A 19,230-nucleotide genomic window follows, 5' to 3' on the forward strand; every position below is an offset into this window, starting at 1 on the left:
GAAGTCCATTTCCTGAATGAAAAGCCTGGTAGAGAGCTGCACAAAAATACAGGGGAATACTGGAACTCACAAAGGGATGTTTGTAGGCTTTATTAGCATAAAGTACAATTTCTTGCCCTTGTTTTGTTTGTGTAGTCATTTTTTTAATGAACAAATGTTTCATCCATCTCTTACAAGCAGTGACCTAGAAATAAGTCACACCAAACGATTAGACATGAATATACACCCCTCATTCATGGAGAATAATTATTGATGATGTGGAAACCATTAAGTTTAGACTTTGAGTAAACGTGTTTGTAATTGTTAGAAAGGAAAGGCAGGTTCAGAGGGGCTAGCTAGTTTGAGGGAATCAAGGAGGGATTCATTGAAGAAGTGACATTTTCACTGACATGCAACCACAGACTTAGAACCGACAAATTACATGAAAGATGAGTCTTACTTCAGATGCAAGGAGCCAGTAAATGGCCACATAGGGGAATAGGGAGCCTGAATGATGCTACAAACACAATTTTAAAAGCAATTCCAGGTCAATAACCAAGAAGAGTTAGCTATATTGAATTTATATAGAGAAAGGAGACAGAACTTGGGGGTTTGAGACATAGGTAAGGATTTGAGCTTTGGGCATTAAGTGATTGCATCTAATTATGTTCATAATCCTCCTGGTGACTGGGTCCCAGCATGAAAAGATACAGGTTATGAACCTGTTGGACATATACAGTCTGAGGTGTCCATAGGAACAGATCACACTGTCCTATAGGAGACCTTCACTAACCCTTAGGTAGATGATCAAGTGTTTCAATCTGAATTGCCAAAGCAAGTTCTTTGAAGTTATTTCTCTTGAGGGTATCTGGCAATATCCGATATTTTTGTCACACCTGTAAGACATTTCTGGCTTCTTGAACATACATGGCATGGATGCTACTGAGAATTCTTCTGTGTACATTTCAGCCCTTCAAGACAAAGAATTACTCTGCTCAAAATTCAGATAGTGCCAAGGTCAAGAAACCTTATCATAGTCTCTAAATGGCTAATTTCACTTGAAGCTCTGCCAGCCACATAGATCACCTACACCCAGAGTGAACAGGAGTCCAAGTTGTAAGAAGCTCAGCTCCCCAAGTTGGATGAATGAGGAGAGCTTCAAAAAGGGAACAGAAGTTCTTTTAGCAGCACATACACTAAAGGTGGACTGGTATAGAGAAGACTAGCCTAGCCCCTGCACAAGTATGCATGCAGATTTATGAAGTGTATCATTTGGCAGGAGCTGGTGGCATGGCTCAGTTGCTAAAGGCACTTGCCGTTAAACCTGTCAATCTAAGATTCCCAGGATCCCCATCTTCCACAAGCTGCCCTGGTAACCACACACATATTGTGGCATGCACATGCACCCACAAACATGCACAAGATAAATAAATCATAAGTAAATAACTATTAAAAAACACCTATTTTAAAAGAATTACTAGGAGGTGTGCCTGGGCAAACCAGCCTCCTTAGGCTTCTAAAGGCACTAAAATTGTGTCAGCTCTCTACTGTTGGTGTAACACGTTGGCCCACATCTTAGCTTACTATCTGATGGTAATAAACTCAGACTGTCTCATAGAGTGGGTAAGTCTAGGATCTTAGTACTTCTGGCCTATCTTATGGGTCTTTATAAGTTTGAAAATACCGTGTTTGCTGGTGTAACAAACATCTCAACAGTCAACAAGAGATGATATGAATGTTAGAAATTCACTCACGTGGACACTGTATGTCGGAACCTTGTGACCTATTAACTGGCAGCTTCACTCCACCACATGATGCTCAGAACGAGAAAACCCAGAGAAAATGAAAAGAGATAGACAGACGAGGGTGTTTGTTAGCCAGCTTTCTAGTACTCTAACAAATACCTGAGATAATCAAGTTATAAAGAAACATTTACTTCAGCTCACAGTTCAGAACATTCTCCTCCACAGCAAATTGACTCTACAGCATCTGGCCTGTGTCAAAACACTATATTATAGTGAAAGCATGAGACCCAAATTATTTAGCTCATGTCTGGGAGAGGGGACAGGGAGAAGGCAGCTGGTGTCTCACCTTCAAAAACATAGCCCCAGGATGAGGGAGATGGTTCAGTCACTAAGGTGCCTGCCACATAAGCACAAGAACATGGATGTGATCGTCAGCACATGTATAAAAGCCAAGCACAGAAGCTTGCATTTGTAACCTCAAAGCTGGGTGTGAGGAACCAGAAACAAGTACATCCTTGGAGCTCATTGGCCAGCTGATCTAGACTAACTAATGGACTTGAGCAAAATAACCTTTCTTAAAACATGAAGTGGAGAGCAATAAAGAAAGATATGCTGATGGTGGTGATACATGCCTTTAATTCCAGTACTCAGGAAGCAGAGGCAAGAGGAACTCTGAGTCTGAGGCCAACCTGGTCTACAGAGGACAGTGAAGGCTACACAGAGAAATGCTGTCTGAAAATAAATTAAAACATAAAAAAATTAATTTAATTAAGCTGAAGTCAACTACTGGCTTCTACACACACACACACACACACACACACACACACACATTCTCTCTCTCTCTCTCTCTCTCTCTCTCTCTCTCTCTCTCTGTCTCTCTCTCCACTACACTACACAGAACATGTCCCAGTGACTTATAGACCTCTAGTTAGATCATACTTTTTAAAGCCTCCCTTCCCAATTTCCTATACCTCCATGGGATGAGGGTCTGTTGGGCATTGGATATCTGACCTGTGACAAGAAAGAACAAGGCACTGTCCACACAGGCATCTCACACCATGGTTACCTCCGTCCCTTGCATCTACCTATCACGTATTAGAAAAGAATGCTAACTCCAACCCACACTCATTGAGAGAGAAAGTATACTCTATGTCTTGGAGACTCTCTCTGTTAAGTATTTTTTTCCCTTAAGAGTCAGTGTTTGACATCTGGCCAACCAATGTGTTGACTCAGCTGGGGTAAAGATGTGACCTCTCGAAAGTCTAAATAGCAATGTGCCTAGGTGTATAAGTATGCAGGTCTGGTCTTAGAGCATTGGTTCTCAACTTTCTTAATGCTGTGATGCTTTACTACAGTTCCTCATGTTGTGGTGACCCCCAACCATAAAATTATTTCATTGCTGCTTAATAACTGTAATTTTGCTAGTGTTATTAATTGAAATGTAAATATTTAATATACCGGATATCTGACATGCAACACCCAAATGGGGCGAGACCCACAGGCTGATAACCACTGTCTTAGTGTCTTAGAGATAAATTAGTTTATTCCATCTCTAACATAAGTCCTTTAAGAAAGTGTGGATTGGGGACTGTGTGTCCAAAATACAAACAAAAGAAATCAGTCAGCTCTTTCAGTAAGGAGCTAACCCATTATATCCACAACTCTTCACTCTCTATGGTCAATAATAACTAGGTTTTCCATGAGAAGTTGGCTTCTGGTATCAGTGATTTTTGCTAGGAGAAAGTGGTGACAGTTCCTTTGGTAGTGAGAGTTAGTTTATCAAGGTCTAATGAAAGCTCTCAATCTGGACTGCTTGAATTTGCATCTTTTTGGCTCTCTATTTGAACTTTGATCTCTCTTCAGGACCCCAACCACAGATAAGTGAGATTTGCTGGAGCTCTTCTGGTACTCCTCCCAATGTAGATATATGGAATGAATCTTTTTTTTTTTTTCTACTTTCCACTTGAAAAATAACAACAACAAAACAGATGAATAACTGTTTGATTTTTTTTCTGGAATATTAACTTATTGTTATCCTTATCTTCTAGATTAATTTTCTTTGTGCCTAACACTATAAATTTTATTTACCCCAAAAATCCTTTGTTAGCAGATGACATTGTACTTTGTTATTCACATTGCTTCCAGTCAGGAGTTATAAAGCTTTTGTTCTCCCTGGACTTCAGTATCTGAAATCAGCTTGAATCATTGTGAGACTAGATGAGTTTGAAGTGTGCCTTACTCACAAACAGTGAAAATTATCACTTCATAGGCACCGACTTCTCAACACGTTATTCCGCTTTGAACTTCATGCCTGGGGAATACTGGAGAGTTGGTATACTGGTGTTGGTATTCTGATTTGTGTGGAAAAGACTTCATCAAAAACAACTCACAGGGGAAGTGGACTATGATGTTGTCATCCATGCTGATTGAAATGCCCACAAGGATCCCTATCTTTCCACTGAAATAAATTTCCTCCTGGAGTAACATGTCAACCCCCAAGCATGCCAGGCTGAGTATAGGCATAGGCTTGTGGCATCTCAAGGGCTTGCCATAGAAGTGTATTTCAATCACATATACTGACCATATGCCATTTATTTTTTTGAAATATAACATGATGTTGGCTCTGCCTTCCCCAGTCTCTACAAGCTACACAAGTGGTTGCTCAGCTTCATCATGGAGTCTCAGGTGACCAACTGTAATGGAGTCCAGTTAAGGGCATCATTCTGTCTCTGTGTTACACTCTCACTAACAGACCATTGTCTACTACTTCATTTCCTTGGGTTAATGTTAAAAGCAGTAACATATGATAGAGGGCAAAACTATTTCAGAATTTTTAAGTTAAAAAAAAAATCCCTAAAATCAAATCACATGTCTCTACCAGAAAGTAAGCCAACACCATCAGTATTACATCATTCCAAAAGAGACTCACGCTGAATTGAAATACTAGAGTCATCACCATTGAAGTATGAGGAATTACAAACTCCTCTCTTACTGGAATATAAAAAGATCTCTTTGAAAGAAGCAGTTATCTCATTATTATCTTATAGTGCAACAACATACAGACCCAGGAAAGAAGTCGTGTGTATTGAAGACCCAGCATAGTTTAAGATTGATGCTGGAAATGACTCATTTTGTTAAGTGCTGCTATTAACTAAGTGAAATGTACATCAGCAACTGAAAGCCTTGCAGCTTTCAGAAAGTCCAAACCTGAACAAAGAGATCATGTTTCTAAGTATCTATCACTGGTGAGATGAAAGCTGTCCTGGATGCTAGGTAACCATGAGTTATCAAATGTTGCCATGAACCACATTTCCACAATGTACATGGCTGATTGTACGGCTCATGCCTGGATGAGGTAAATAGTATTAAATTGAAAGTCCTAAGGGCAAAGTCATCATAGGAGATCTGTCTAACTGAAGATATGATTTCAACCTCACCAAGGATATTCATTCACTAAGTTTGGTCTGTTTAACTTGGATTTCCTCAACAAGTCGGCTCTTCTATGCTATATATGCCTTCATCTTTTACTGGGTGGCATTGAAGAGACAGTGATGAACATTGTTTATTGTAGATGATTTTAAAGCAAACACGTGACCTTAACAATCCCACAAGTCTATAGTCTGGTCACAGTCACTGAGAGTTTGTTTGAACAAATTTTTTTTTTCACAGCACCTTGGAGCCTGCAAAGGCTTGGAATAGCAGAAAGAAATTAAATCCTTAAGCCACTCAAGGTTGGTGAACAAAACGTAAGATCTAGCACTCCTGGCACCCACTCTGCAATTTTGACCCATATTCCACCCCATTCCTCTCTCTGATCTGCCTAGTGAGCAGCTGTCAGGCATTGTACAAAACCATTCCCTCCCTGCTAAAAATAAACAGAAAGGAAGAGAAGGAGATGATGCCGAGTGCTGTGCTGTGTTGTGCGTCCAGGTGCTCCATTCAGTCTCTGGTCTATATTTAGTCTTTACACATTCCAATTGGCATTAAGTTTGCTGACTCTTTAACACAACATAGGAGTGAGTGTGTAGGGAGGGGTTTTGGATTATTCTCCATGCAAGATCTCAGGGACAAGGTCATTCACAGAGGAAAGATGGGCTTGCAGAGCTGGAAGCTGTGATGGTTTCTTAAGCTACTGAAACATCCTTGGTCAAACACATTGTTGCAGTTAGAATTTTCCTACAAGACTCCAAAAAAAGAGCAAGTTGGAAAAGTATCACATTCATTGTATAAAAATAAGATTTTCTTCTAATATAGACTCCAAACTTTGCTCTTCTATTTAAAGTAAGAATTGGTACCCAGTTCTCTTATTCAATACTATGTAACTCCTAAAACAGGAGACTTAGAGATTCACGAAATGAAATATGAATAGTTGACTCTTGCCATCGTAACAGTTCTCCAATTTATTGTTAAATTGATTTTCAGCTTTTACATAAAATCCCTGTATATAATTATGGGATAGGCTATGACATCTAAATTCATGTATGGCAGTAGTGATGGAGGAAGGTAGTTGGCACAATCATTACTTAACATTTATTATCTTTGTATTAGAAATATTCAAAATCCTGTCTACTTATTTTTAAATATATAATAAAATATAAAATAAAATAAAATAAAAGTATTATTGGATCTATTTTCTAAGTACTTTAAAAATAAATTTTCATATACATAGCATAATACACAGTAACTCATAAAATGTTAGTTTAGGCTGCACAGAATTAAAATTATATTTAAACAATGTTTGATAGTTATATCTTCATTAACCTCATTACACATAAAGTGAGAAAGTGTCATACACCACCTACAATATTTTGTACAGATTCAAGACAATGTGTGATGATTATGGTGGTAACCAAGACCATATAGAATAGAAATGATGAGGATGACATGACACACTCAAAAAAGGAGATTGAAAATGAGAAATATTGTTTGGGATGTTGGACTCTGCCAACCAGCAACTCAAAGGGCACATACCCAAGCCTGCACTGGGTTTTTTGTTAAACAGCATGTTGTTCTTAGAGAGAAGATTATCACCCCAACTGGTATAACTTCAATATGTAATATATTTTTTACGTAAACATAAAATTATGTTTCCCTATAGCTTTTTCAGAAACCCTTAAAGCTATTTGTCCCCACTATCCCCTCTTTGCTATCCTTCCTCCCCATTTCCAGTCAGAGCTCATACTCTGTGCCCACTTTTCCACTTGTTAGCACTGTGCCTTAGTAGTCCCCTCTGCAGATCCCCTTCTACCTCCCTTACATGACCCCTTTTACTGTCCCTGGTGTCTGTAGCTACTTCAGAGTATATGCTCTCACCTGAAGGCGTAGAGGTAGGATGCACAAATAATAAAGGACATGTAGTGTTTGCCCTGCTAGGTCTTGGTTACCTTACTCAGTATAATAGTTTCTAGGTCTACACACTTACCTGTAAATATCAGGATTTCACTTTTCTTTATAGACAAATAGAATTCCATAGGATAGGTGGGCCATACACAAAAAAAGAGCAAGAAAGAGAAAAAAAGACACAAAAGTAGAAGCAATGATTGCAGAGGTGAAGTAGGGATTCACTGGGAAAAATGGAAAAAGGAAAGAAGAGAGGACAGCAAGAGGATATGACCAAAGTTCATCTTGGTGTGTGTGTGTGTGTGTGTGTGTGTGTGTGTGTGTGTGTGTAGAATTGTGAAAGAAAAAAATTAAAATGTTTATTTTAAAATTTTTCTCTCTGATCCTAAAAAGCTTAATTAAATCCCAATGCCTGTAGGTCTTTCTGTATTTTGGATTAGAATTTACATTTCTGTTTCCCTTTTTTATTTTCTCAGAGTGCCTATCATTTCCTATAAATAATTCATATTTAATAGTAATACATTATCTTTGAATCTGTACTAGGAGGTTCCAAACTTGCTAGACTCAACCAAGAAAATTAAAAACTTCAAAAATAATCTTGCCTCAGTTCCAAATTTAAAGATCCTAATTTAGTTTCAAATATGGTCTGGGCTTTTAAATTAAAAAAAAAAATCAAACGATTCCAATGGACGTATTTGGAAATAATTTAGCCAATGCCCTAGGGATGAAAAGCAACCATCTCTCAATGTACACTAATAAGTCACATACCAACTGTGTATGGTAACCCTTGGAAGGACTGTGTTCAGAAGCCAATACCAGTTGTGGCTCCTACAAGATTCCTCTAGCCTGTCTGTAGTTGTACTCAACACCTAAGACAATATTAATAATCATAAAGTATGGAAGAAATGATCTTTCATAAATGAGGATGACTCTGTTATCCCCATGACATGTGAGTTTACAGGAAACATTGCAGATGACACTTTTTGCTCGTTTAAGAAGTTAACCTAATTGTCTATAACTCTCAGGAAGGTATTCGAGGTCTTGGGATCATGTTGAATGCTGTGTTTAAACACTGGTTAGGGAATTCATGCATAGCTCCATCCATTTCGAATACCAATGAAATCTGCTTTCAGAATACTATTATATCTATGGGAAGTAAAATATACAGACAAGGTGTTCCTCCTCCCATAGTACTCCCAAAGGTGGTCAACATTAGAATTACTCACACCACTGGCAAACATTTATCAAAAGCTGGGAAGCAGGAGAGAAAAGCAAGTTCCAAGTGTAGTTCATAAGAAGAGTGTACAGTAGGGTTGATCAGAAGAGTCACTCAGTGTATAAACACACTGCTGACACACCTGATAACCTGACATTGATCCCAGGGACCATCATGGTGATGGTGAAGGAGAGAACTGGCACCCCCAAGTTGTCCTCTGACTACTACATGTGCACCATGGTGTCAGCACACCACACACACACACACACACACACACACACACACACACACACAAAAAAAAAAAAAAAAAAAAAAAAAAAAAAAACTTAAAATAAATGTAACAGAAATGTTGTCAAAAGAAGAGAGGCTCACATTAAATTGAGGAATATGTAAATAGATGCTGTCAATAGCAAAGTACAAAATTAGTGATAAAATGTTACTGGTAACAAAAAATAGGGTGACACTTTCCATCTCAGGTTTTTATATTTTATTTTTTTGGAATCCACTCTCAAGAACTAAGGACTTATTTATTCATCCTATTGACAGTTGAAGGACATTTGTGGTTTCTGGTTTCTTTCATGAATAAATACCCTGTAGTTATTTGCATCACTTTTTAAATTTATTTTGATTATGTAAATTTTGTGCCTTGTGAGGTATACATGTGAGTACAGTTGCCAGCAGAGTCCAGAATTTTCAGGACCTAGAGATACATGTGGTTGTGTGACCAGTCCAACAAAAATGCTAGGAACTGACCTTGGGTCCTCTCCAAAAGCTGTGTGTGCTGAGCCATCTATCCTGACCCCAACATGTCAGGTTTTGTATAAGGATGGATTTCGTGTCTTGTGGGTCAAAAACTAGGATAAATGCTTGCTGTGGACTTTTGACTTTTTAAATGAGGTTCACCTGTTTTCTACTTTTAGGTTATTTTGTTTCCTCATCGGATATATGGGTATTTTCTCCAGTTCTATAAACTGACTCTTTACTTTTGATTTGACACACGTCACACATCTATTTCTGCCCTCATTTCCTGTGTTTCACAGATCAATCAAAACATACTTCATCAAAACCAAGGCTGGCCGCCTTTTTCCAGGATACATTCTTTTGTATTTTTAATAATTTAATGTCTTGAGTCCATTTTGAGTTAATTTTTATACAGTGTCTAAGAAATGACCAAATTCATTCTTTGTCCAGTGAATATTCATTTTTCCAAATTTATTGAATTCATCAATAAATTATAAAATGGACTGTCCTTTCTTAATTCTGTGTTCCTGACTTTTAAAGGTCACTTCACTGTATATGTGAACACTTGGCTCTGGGTTCTGTGTTCTGTCCCCTGTACCATGTTTCTGTTTGAGCCCCATGAGCCTTTGTTTTCTGCAGTGTAATTAGGACCTTTCTTTGAGAGGTTGAAAAGGGATTGATTCATGATTCAGTACCTTTCCTTGTCACTGGCTTGCCAAGACTCCCAGTTTCTTCTTCATTATTCTGTGAGTCTAGTAACACACCCATTTCACTGGGTTCTCCAGTCCTTCCGTAGAAAATAATTTTCTCGCACAATATCTAGACTTGGTGATTACAGTATTTCTTTTGTTTGTTATTCAGTTTGTTCTCTTTGTGTTAATCCAGGTAGTGGTATGAGGATTTTGTTTATCATTTAAAAACAAGCCTCCACTTGCTTTTTTCTATTGATTTGAGATACTTGAGACAATTTTCACCTGTGTTTGTTGGGATCTTACATTATGCTTGATGCAAGCATTTCTTGCTATAAACATCTCTTAGGCCTGATTTTTCTGTACCCAACACATTTTAGTGTGCTGTAAATCTGTTTTAATTTGACTCGGTATTTTAAAAATCTCTCCTTTAACTTCTTTACTCATCAGTTGTCTGGGAGAATGCTGCTTAATTCCCATGCATTCTGAATTTCTTGAAATGCTTTGGATTATTGATTCCCAGTTTCATGCCACTCTGGACAGAAGCAATACTTAGCAGAATTTGTGGTATACTCACTATGGCTTGCTTTGTGAGCTCATGGGTTCTATACTCAGGAAACTTCTGTGTGCACATGAGAGCACTTTGTCCTGCTGTTATGAGAAGGGGCATCTTCTGTGCCTATCAAATCCATTTGACCTGAGATGGAGTAATCCACTGTCTCCTTGTTGATTTTCCTCTCTGGAAAATAAGTCTGTGACTTAAAGTGGAGTACTGAAATCCCTTACTGTTATTGTATTGCAGTTATTAACATGGTTTAGCACTGTCATGCTTGCATTGGACTGATTACCCATCACAGGTGGACCACAGACAGTCAGTTGGAGACCTGAGTACCTTCCCACCTTGACATTTTTAATCTGATTTTGGACCCAACTTGCAACATTGCATTTGAATTAGAGTGTTGAATTTTGCTTGCTCTCAAGCCTGATAGATGGTTTTCCTTTGCTTGCTTGTTGATTTGTTTTGAAACAAAGTCTCTCTAAGGCTCAATCCTCCCATCTGTGCTTCCCAAGTGCTGAGATTGCATACATGTGTGGTACCACCCTGCTCAGGACTTCTTGCTCTTGCCCTAGACTGCATCATCTGATTTCCTGGGTTTTTCAGCCCTTTTTACTTTACATTATAAAATATTTGATTATTCAGTTGCCTGACATTGTTACTTACACATATCAGCATATATGTCAATCTCCATAATCATATGAGCCAGTTCCATTGATTAATTAATTATTGATTTTTATTAGTTTTTATTGGCAACTCTAACAAATGCAGACCATGTTTTCAGTCTGTTAATGTTTAAACATCTGTAATTATGGGTCATGCCATGTCCACATTCAATGTTAAGATTTACTTTTGAAATTGTATACTATTTTATTTAATTTTCATTCTTTGATTTCTCTCTTTCCTTGTTTTGGAGCAGAAATATAATACTTTTAATTTTAAAAATATGCATGTACACTATAAAATTTGACCGTATCTATAGCCCCAATTTCCTTCCTCCACACCCTTCTGTTTTCCCCAACCTGTTCCCCTCCCAATTTCATGTGTTCTTGTTTGTGTTTTGTTTTGTTTTGTTTTCTCTGTACTTGGTGTTTTGCATTTTCCTTGCAGTAAAAGACTTACTCCAGCATGCATAGTTTCAATACGAGCATGTATCACCATGAATTGAGGTTTTTCTTTTCTTCCATTGTCAAGTAATACTGAATTATACCTGGACATTTCAAATATAACATTATGAAACTCTGTCTTCTTTAAATCTTTGGTAAATGATAAAAGTTAACTTTTTTCCCTTTAGCAATCCACGAACTTGGTGAACTGCAATGTGGAGATCCCAAAGGACCTTCTTAGTAACACTGTCCAACTAATTAAAAATTTTCAAACATGGTGTTTCACAGGTCTCAGTGATTGATTGCTCCCTGGTGGCCTTTTTGGAACCTGAATGGTAGCCTTGGATTTTGTTGCCAAGTTCTTGGTGTGCTTTTCAGGGTTAGGCCCTATACCTACATCTTGGAGGTATGTTTGGGGGAAGCAATCCCATGCAATATCATTGTACACGTTGGACTTGTTCTTGTACTGTGGCATATGCACAGACAGCACCAATAAATGTATGTCACAGTGGGCCAAAAGTCCATGATGAAACTTACCACAACCATGAAACTCTCTCATATTTTCCATCTGTTTTTATCTATACTCAGTAAGGGAGAGTCGGTCCAGTGTGTGCTGTAAGTCTTGACCATAAAACGAATCATCCAAATATTCTACTTCTAATAACAGACATTATTTTTTATCTCTAGAAATTTGTTTTTCAATTTTTTTAAATTCTTCAAGGGTGGTAAATCTTCCCTGTCAACTTGACTAGGTTTCAAATCACCCAGGAGACACCCCTCTAGGTATAACTAGGAAGTTGTCAGAGAGGCTCAGCAGAGGAGACAATATCTACCCTCGTTATGAAGAAAGCCATTCGATGGGTTGGGGTCCCAGACTGAAGAAAAGGAAAAGATAGCAGATACTAGTGTTCATCTGTCTCCCTGCAGATGCAAGGTGACTAGCCACCTCCTACTCTCACTGCTAGGCCTCCCTGCCATGATGGACATGCTGGCAAACTGTGAACAAATGTAATCTCTTCCTTCCCAAAGGTAATATTGTCAGGTATTTTGCCAAAGAAAAATACATAGAGTATAATGATAATATTTTTATATATTATCTTCTGATTCTATCACCTGGGTATATTTCTACTGATTCTTTTACTCATCATTCATAGGTCATTATCACTCAACTCTTCCTTTTTTTTTTTTTAAATTTAAAGTTTGATACCTAACATTGATAAACTTACTTGAATGTTGGAAGCTTTTGTATGATTGTAATGATGTTTGATCTTTGTCTTTATTTTCAATAAGTTGTTGGAAAATACTTGAATTTTTTGTAGCTTCCTTTTCAGCTTTGATTGACATGAGGAAAGCTCTTTAGTTTACAGTTAAATATACTCTATTGCTAAAGTTTCAAAGTTCCATCCTTTGATTCTTACTAATAATGTCACTACAACACTCTTAAACACATGGACCCTGGAAGCTGTTCTTCTCATATTTTCAGGTATTTTTAATTCCAATTTTCTCAGAGCTTACTCACATTGCATACTAATAATAAATAAATAGCTAAGACTTGCCAGCAACTTCTGGAGACTCTCTCTGTCTGTCTCTCTGTCTTTCTGTTTCTCTGTCTCTGTCTCTCTCCCACCTTCTATCTATCTATCTATCTATCTATCTATCTATCTATCTATCTATCTATCTATCCATCCATCCATCCATCCATCCATCCATCCATCCATCTATCTATCTATCTATCTATCTATCTATCTATCTATCTATCTTCTATCATCCATCAATCATCTATCTATTGATCAATCATCTATCTATCATCTATCTATCTATGTATCAGTCATCTATCTATCATCTATCTATCTATCTATCTATCTATCTATCTATCTATCTCTTGTCTTTGTTTTATTACCTTCTTTAAAGCTTTCTCATGTCTGTTGCTGGGTCTGGTGAACTCTGGCTGCCATGATTTTCCTGAACTTGCAGCTTTGCCTCAACCATTGAGAGAGCCTCTCGGATTCTGCCTGTGTCCCTCCTCTTTGCATTGCAGGAACCAGGGATGCAGGATTCACATGTGCTCACCTTGGTCCCTTCCCTCAGGAATCGTTATCCTGTGCTAGCTGATATCCACTGTCTGAACATCATTGTTCAATACCTTGAATCCTGTTCCTTCAGTAGTTTCAAGGAAAGAGTTGATCTCTGTAACTCATCTCATCTGAAAACAGAAACCCCAAATGTTGTTTTTCTTTTTAAAAAATGCTCAACTTTTCTTGTGCTTTCTATTTGCAAATTTTCTACTGATACTTTTATAACTCTTCTCCCGAGCTTGACTTACATTACACACAATTAACTCTTCCAAAATGATGATGAATCTTAACTATCTAACAACGACTGTATTGATTAAGGTTTTGTCTTTTGCTTCATTCTTATTGCTGTTCAATGTAGGGATTCAGGTGATGTTTTCAAGGTTTTCCAGTCAAAGTGAATGTTCAAAAGTTTAAAACCACAACACTTACAAAAATGACAAAAGTGACAAGCGTTTATAAATGTTTCTTGGTGGTTTTAGCTCAAGTCCTTTCCTGGGCAATTTAAAGCCAATTAGCTTATCCACTGTGCATTGCAAACCAACGTCTCTAAGAGAAACCAGATTCAGCACATGAGGAACTATCATGTATCTGTCACTCTCCAGTGCCCAGACTTGAGCCCAGGTCTGATTTAGCTGAAGCTCACACTCCTGCCTCTTGGGAATGTGTAGATAGAAGAAATGAAGCAAGTTTGGGTTTTTAAGTAAGGTCTTACTATAAAGGCTTAATACTAAATCTGCATTGTTACCACACACACAAAAAAAGTAAAGTGACACCTCTGAGGCAGCTGTCCTGTGCATGGGGCACGCCATGCACATGACCTGACACAGAGCACCTCCGCTGCCTCATTCCTGCTGCTTTCCCTGTCCTCTCTCCACGAAGCTCTGTGAATGATTCCTATTCACTCTTCTCTGTAGTCCACGGTACAGAAGCAGCTCCAAGGAAGCATTCAACAAACGCTTATTGAATAGAGGAATGTGTCCAGTCCACTAAGATAAAGCCCATTCATACTTTGTTATATATATAAAGTAGAGAAATGGAAAAGAAATTATTTTCTTTATAAGAAATGGGTATACTAAAAAGAGCACATAAAATAAAATAAATATAAATTGATTTGGAATTCAAGAAAGATTAAATATAAACTTTCTGTAACTTAGTCAAATTAGTATGTAAAATTCTCCCTAAATCCAAAAGAGAATATTTTTTTCCTTTTCAATTGAATAATCCCTCTTGACATACACACAAGCTCTAATCCTTTAGCTGCCTGTCCCTATCTAACTACGTACGTCCACATACCCATCCCAACACTGTGCCGTTCCTAAGATTTACCAGCAGAGATTCTTAACTGCTTATAAATTGAAAGCTTCAGAATTAATGCAAGGATTATAAATGGACTGTGAATTCTCTCAACGTTATTTATAAAGTATTGTGTATATATACATTTTTCTTGGCAGAAATATAATAGTTTTTATGTTTTCTGAGGGATGTGTGATTCCAAAATGTTGCAGAGTCCATGAATTATCTCCTAAGCAGTCTGCCCTTCGCTTTTGGCACAAAAGAGAAAACAATAGAAGAGTAGAAGATTGAAGAAAGGAAGGACAAGAAGGAGGAGGGGAGGGGGGAGGGGAGAGGGAAAGAGGGAGTGAGTTCAGAAGGATCATGCAGCATTTTCTCTCTAGTGTGCTGGTTTCTTTCCTCAATTCCCTTCTGCCTAAACCATGCCACCAAAACAATTTTGCCAAATGTGACATCTATTCTGAAATACAAAAGACCTCCTTCCTCAAAGTCAAATAGATGTGAACCTCAGGGTGTTGGGGGTTATTTTGAAACAAATGGACAGATGGGATTGTTGCTTAGGCGTGTATAATAGGAACCTTGACATCTCTTGCATACTTCAAGAACACATGAGGGTGTAGCAGGTGGCTCGATGATTAACTGTACTTCCTGTGCAATATGCGGGCCTGAGTTTGGATTCCCAGTCCATGTAAAATGGAAGCTTACTTGTGTGTTTCTATAGCCCAAGTGGTAAAGGGGGAAAAATCAAATAGATCCTGGGATCTCTCTGGCCAGCCAGCCTGGCAGAAATGTAACAAACTTCAGGTTCAGGGTGATATGATAGGACACTTGACATTCTCCTCTGGTCTCCACATGTGCACACATACATGTTCACACTATGAACAAAGGATGAATGGAATGATTAGGATTTTATCTAGAAAAGAAGAGATTGTGTAAGGTGCTTGAGAAAGAGGCTTATTGGCACCAGTTGTATCCTTGAGGGCCTAACAACATCTGCTTGATAAAAGGCAACCTTTGGTAGCTGGAATTATCCAAAAACCATAACAAGTCCTCTCCTTATCATGGCATTGGCTTTGCAGACATTTTCTGGGTGGCCTGCATGGTCTTATGATATTCTATATTGGAAATCTCAAAAGCAACAAGACCAAGCAACTGTACTCTAATCCTTGGAAGCCTTGAGTCAAAATAAATCTTTTTTTTTTCTTGAAATATTCTTCATTTGGATATCTTGTAGAAATGGAAAGCTGAGGAGCACCTATGTTCACTGTGGTTAAGCTTGATGATGGCTACTGCTTTTACATGTACATGCATATGTTATTAGATTATCTAGCTTGATCTTGGAACAAATCTCACCTACACAGAGAAGAATAGACAAGCACTCATGGATATCCTCCATGGACACTTCACCCCAGGTCCTTATCATATTCCTGGCCTTTTATTATACCTGGGCATGTTCTTCCAGAGTTTGCTTTGGCCACACATTTCCATCCACACCCTGTTCCCCACCCATACCCTGATCTCTAAACATGTCCTACCCTCTACCCATATGCTACCTCACACCAACCCTTATCTCCTCCACCCATATCTAATTAATTTTTTCTTCATAAACATGTATTATTTCACTTCATTATCCAATTCTTTCATGTTTTCATGAAACTCCTTAAATATCGTTCACTTAAAAGCCTTCTTGTTTGTGGAGGACATTGTTTATGTTAACACTTAGCAGAGGGGATTCCTGACTATGACTGACTATAAAGCTGCCTTATCTTAGTCACTGCTCCTTTGTTGTGAAAAGACACCATGGACAAAACAACTCTTACAAAGAAAGCATTTAATTGGGGGTTTGATTACAGTTTTAGACTTAATCTGTGATCATCAGGGTGGGAAGCAGACAGACATAGTGACTGAAGAAGGGCTGAGAGCTTTGCATCCTGATCTGCAGGCAGCAGGCAGAGCAAGAGAGACACTGGGCTTGATGTCAGCTCTTGAAATCTCCAAACCCACCCCCAGTGGCACACCTCCTCCAACAAGGTCACACCTCCTCAACAAGGCCACACCTCCTAATTCTTCCCAGACAGTTCATCAACTGAGGAAAGAGCATTTAAACGTGAGCTTGTGGGAACCATTCTCATTCAAAGCACAGAGGCTTACCACAATAAAATAGAAGAGAATAGCTGTTATATGCCTGTATCTACAGTGTAGCTGTGCTCACTAGTTCATCCTGGCTTGCCAGTAAGGGTTGTTACAAATGAATAGCTGAAGTCACCAGGGCGGTGTGCAGAGTAAGAACACCTTACAGACAGTGCCTGCTCAGTCCCTAGGGAGTATTTTTATTTTGTATATTTTAGCCATCTTTGACTGTTCACTTCATTCCCCTTACTCCACCAAGCCAGTACTTAGCTTGACATAATTGTATGTACAAAATATTTAGATCCATGAATATTTACTCAAATGTAGAACATCGTGTAAGTAGAAACAAATACAGTCAATTGCACAATTCAGTACTCACACTCTGAAATAACGTTTCCTCTTTCTGCAATGAATCCTTAAACATACTGAACCAGAGACTCCTCGGTGACAGAAAAAAATTACAAAGAAATCTAACATTAACCTGTTAAGGTATATAATGAAAATACTTTATGGGTTTTTTGAAACACCTATTAAATTCAATGAGAGTGAATGAACATAAAACCAAGTAGAGTTGTGCCAAGTCTTTTACAACCTCTTAATTCTGTAGACCCACCTCTGAGCAAGGAGTCTGGTGTCTCACACACACACACACACACACACACACACACACACACACACACACAGAGAGAGAGAGAGAGAGAGAGAGAGAGAGAGAGAGAGAGAGAGAGATTTCAATTTCCAGCAAGTTTTTCTCAATGTCTCTTATTCTCTGTATTTTTATTTTTAATAAACTTTATTTCTTATGTCTTTTTGAACTACCACCTTGAATATTTATATAAATCCATACCCTAAAAAGCAAAGATGCAACTTCAACAATTTTAAAGTGCTTCCTGCCTAAGATGCGTTCATGTTAATAATAGTGTGAGCAGTGAGTAAAATTAGTTAATTAATTAATAGAAACAAGTGAAAGGATGGAGATATTACTCAGTGAGTAAAGTCCTTACTGTAGAATCATGAGGGGCTGAGTTCAGATCCCCAGCACTCCATGGCATCTTTAACCCCAGCACTGGGGAGGCAGAGACAGATGGATCCTGAGAGCTCAGTGGCCAGACAGCCTAGGTAACATGGTGATCTTCCAGTTCAGTGAGAGAACCTGATACCCTGTCTAAAAAGATAAGAAGAATGATTAAAGAAGATAATGGACACTGACCCCTGCTTCCACATGTGTGCACATTAGTGAACATACTTCCATCACACACACGCATACACACACACACACACACACACACACACACACACACTACTATTACTACTACTACTACTGCTACTGCTACTACTATTACTACAGCAAACTAGTATAAAATCATCCCTAAGTAAAACTGACAATTTAATCCTTTCATTCTAAAATTTGGATGTTTCTCGAAAACAATGTTTACAGATTATATAATCATTTTTATTTTATGTGTATGAGTGTTTGCCTGAATGTATATCTTTGTCCTAAATGTGTGCAGTATCCAAGGAATCCCTGAGACTGCAGTTACAGACCATTGTGAGTTACCATATGGCGATGGAAACAGAACCCAGGTCCTCCACAAGGGCATCCAGTGCTCTTAACTACTGAGAAATCTCTCCAGCCCCAAGAGTTTTTTATTCATTTTGATGGAATTTGTTCTTCAATCAAAATATGATCCAAAAACATATAATTTGAATTGTACTTTGTGGACACTGTTCTCTAGGAGGTCAGTCTCTCTAGAGATTAGAACAGAGCACAGGTATGACAGTTTTTTTAGCAGAAAGCATTGGCAAGAGTTCCCTTTTCTCTGTCTCTATATATACTGCTGCTCTGCTTTCCTGGAACCACAACACTTTTGTGCAGATACTCTTTGCTGCCCAAGGCGCATAGCATATGTATAAACGGACCTATCGGGTCTTCATGCAATTTGTGATGTTATTTGTTCATTGTATCCATAAAATGAAGGGAAACATACAGGCCAAGAACATTTGAGACTTTTGTTTCTAATTCTTCTCTGGAAATATTCAGATGCAAAACTCCTAAGCCACACTTGTTGTCTCAGTTAGCATTACTATGGCTGCGATAAAATATAATGACCAAAAGCAAGTTGGGGAGGAAAGGGTTTATTTCTGCTTACCACGCTCAAGTCATGTTCCATCAATGAAGGAAATCAGGGCAGGTACTTAGAGACAGGAGATGAAGCAGGGACTGTGAAGGCATATGGCTTACTGACTTGCTCCTTATTACTTGTTCAGCCTACCTTCTAACACAAGTCAAGGCACCTGTCCTGAGGTAGTGCCACATATAATCCTGGGATGTGCCTTTCCACATCAATTACTAATTAAGA

At 38.2% G+C, this 19,230-nt stretch overlaps 1 non-coding gene across 1 annotated transcript; it reads left to right on the forward strand.

Annotated features, from left to right (window-relative positions):
• Positions 1-1,154: 1,154 nt before the first annotated feature.
• LOC118570144 lies at positions 1,155-1,257 on the forward strand. The gene has a single exon (XR_004943139.1). It is a non-coding gene; the product is annotated as a U6 spliceosomal RNA (small nuclear RNA).
• The last annotated feature ends 17,973 nt before the right edge of the window (positions 1,258-19,230 follow it).

Source organism: Onychomys torridus, chromosome 18, assembly GCF_903995425.1.
Source record: "Onychomys torridus chromosome 18, mOncTor1.1, whole genome shotgun sequence".
Taxonomy (NCBI): domain Eukaryota; kingdom Metazoa; phylum Chordata; class Mammalia; order Rodentia; family Cricetidae; genus Onychomys; species Onychomys torridus.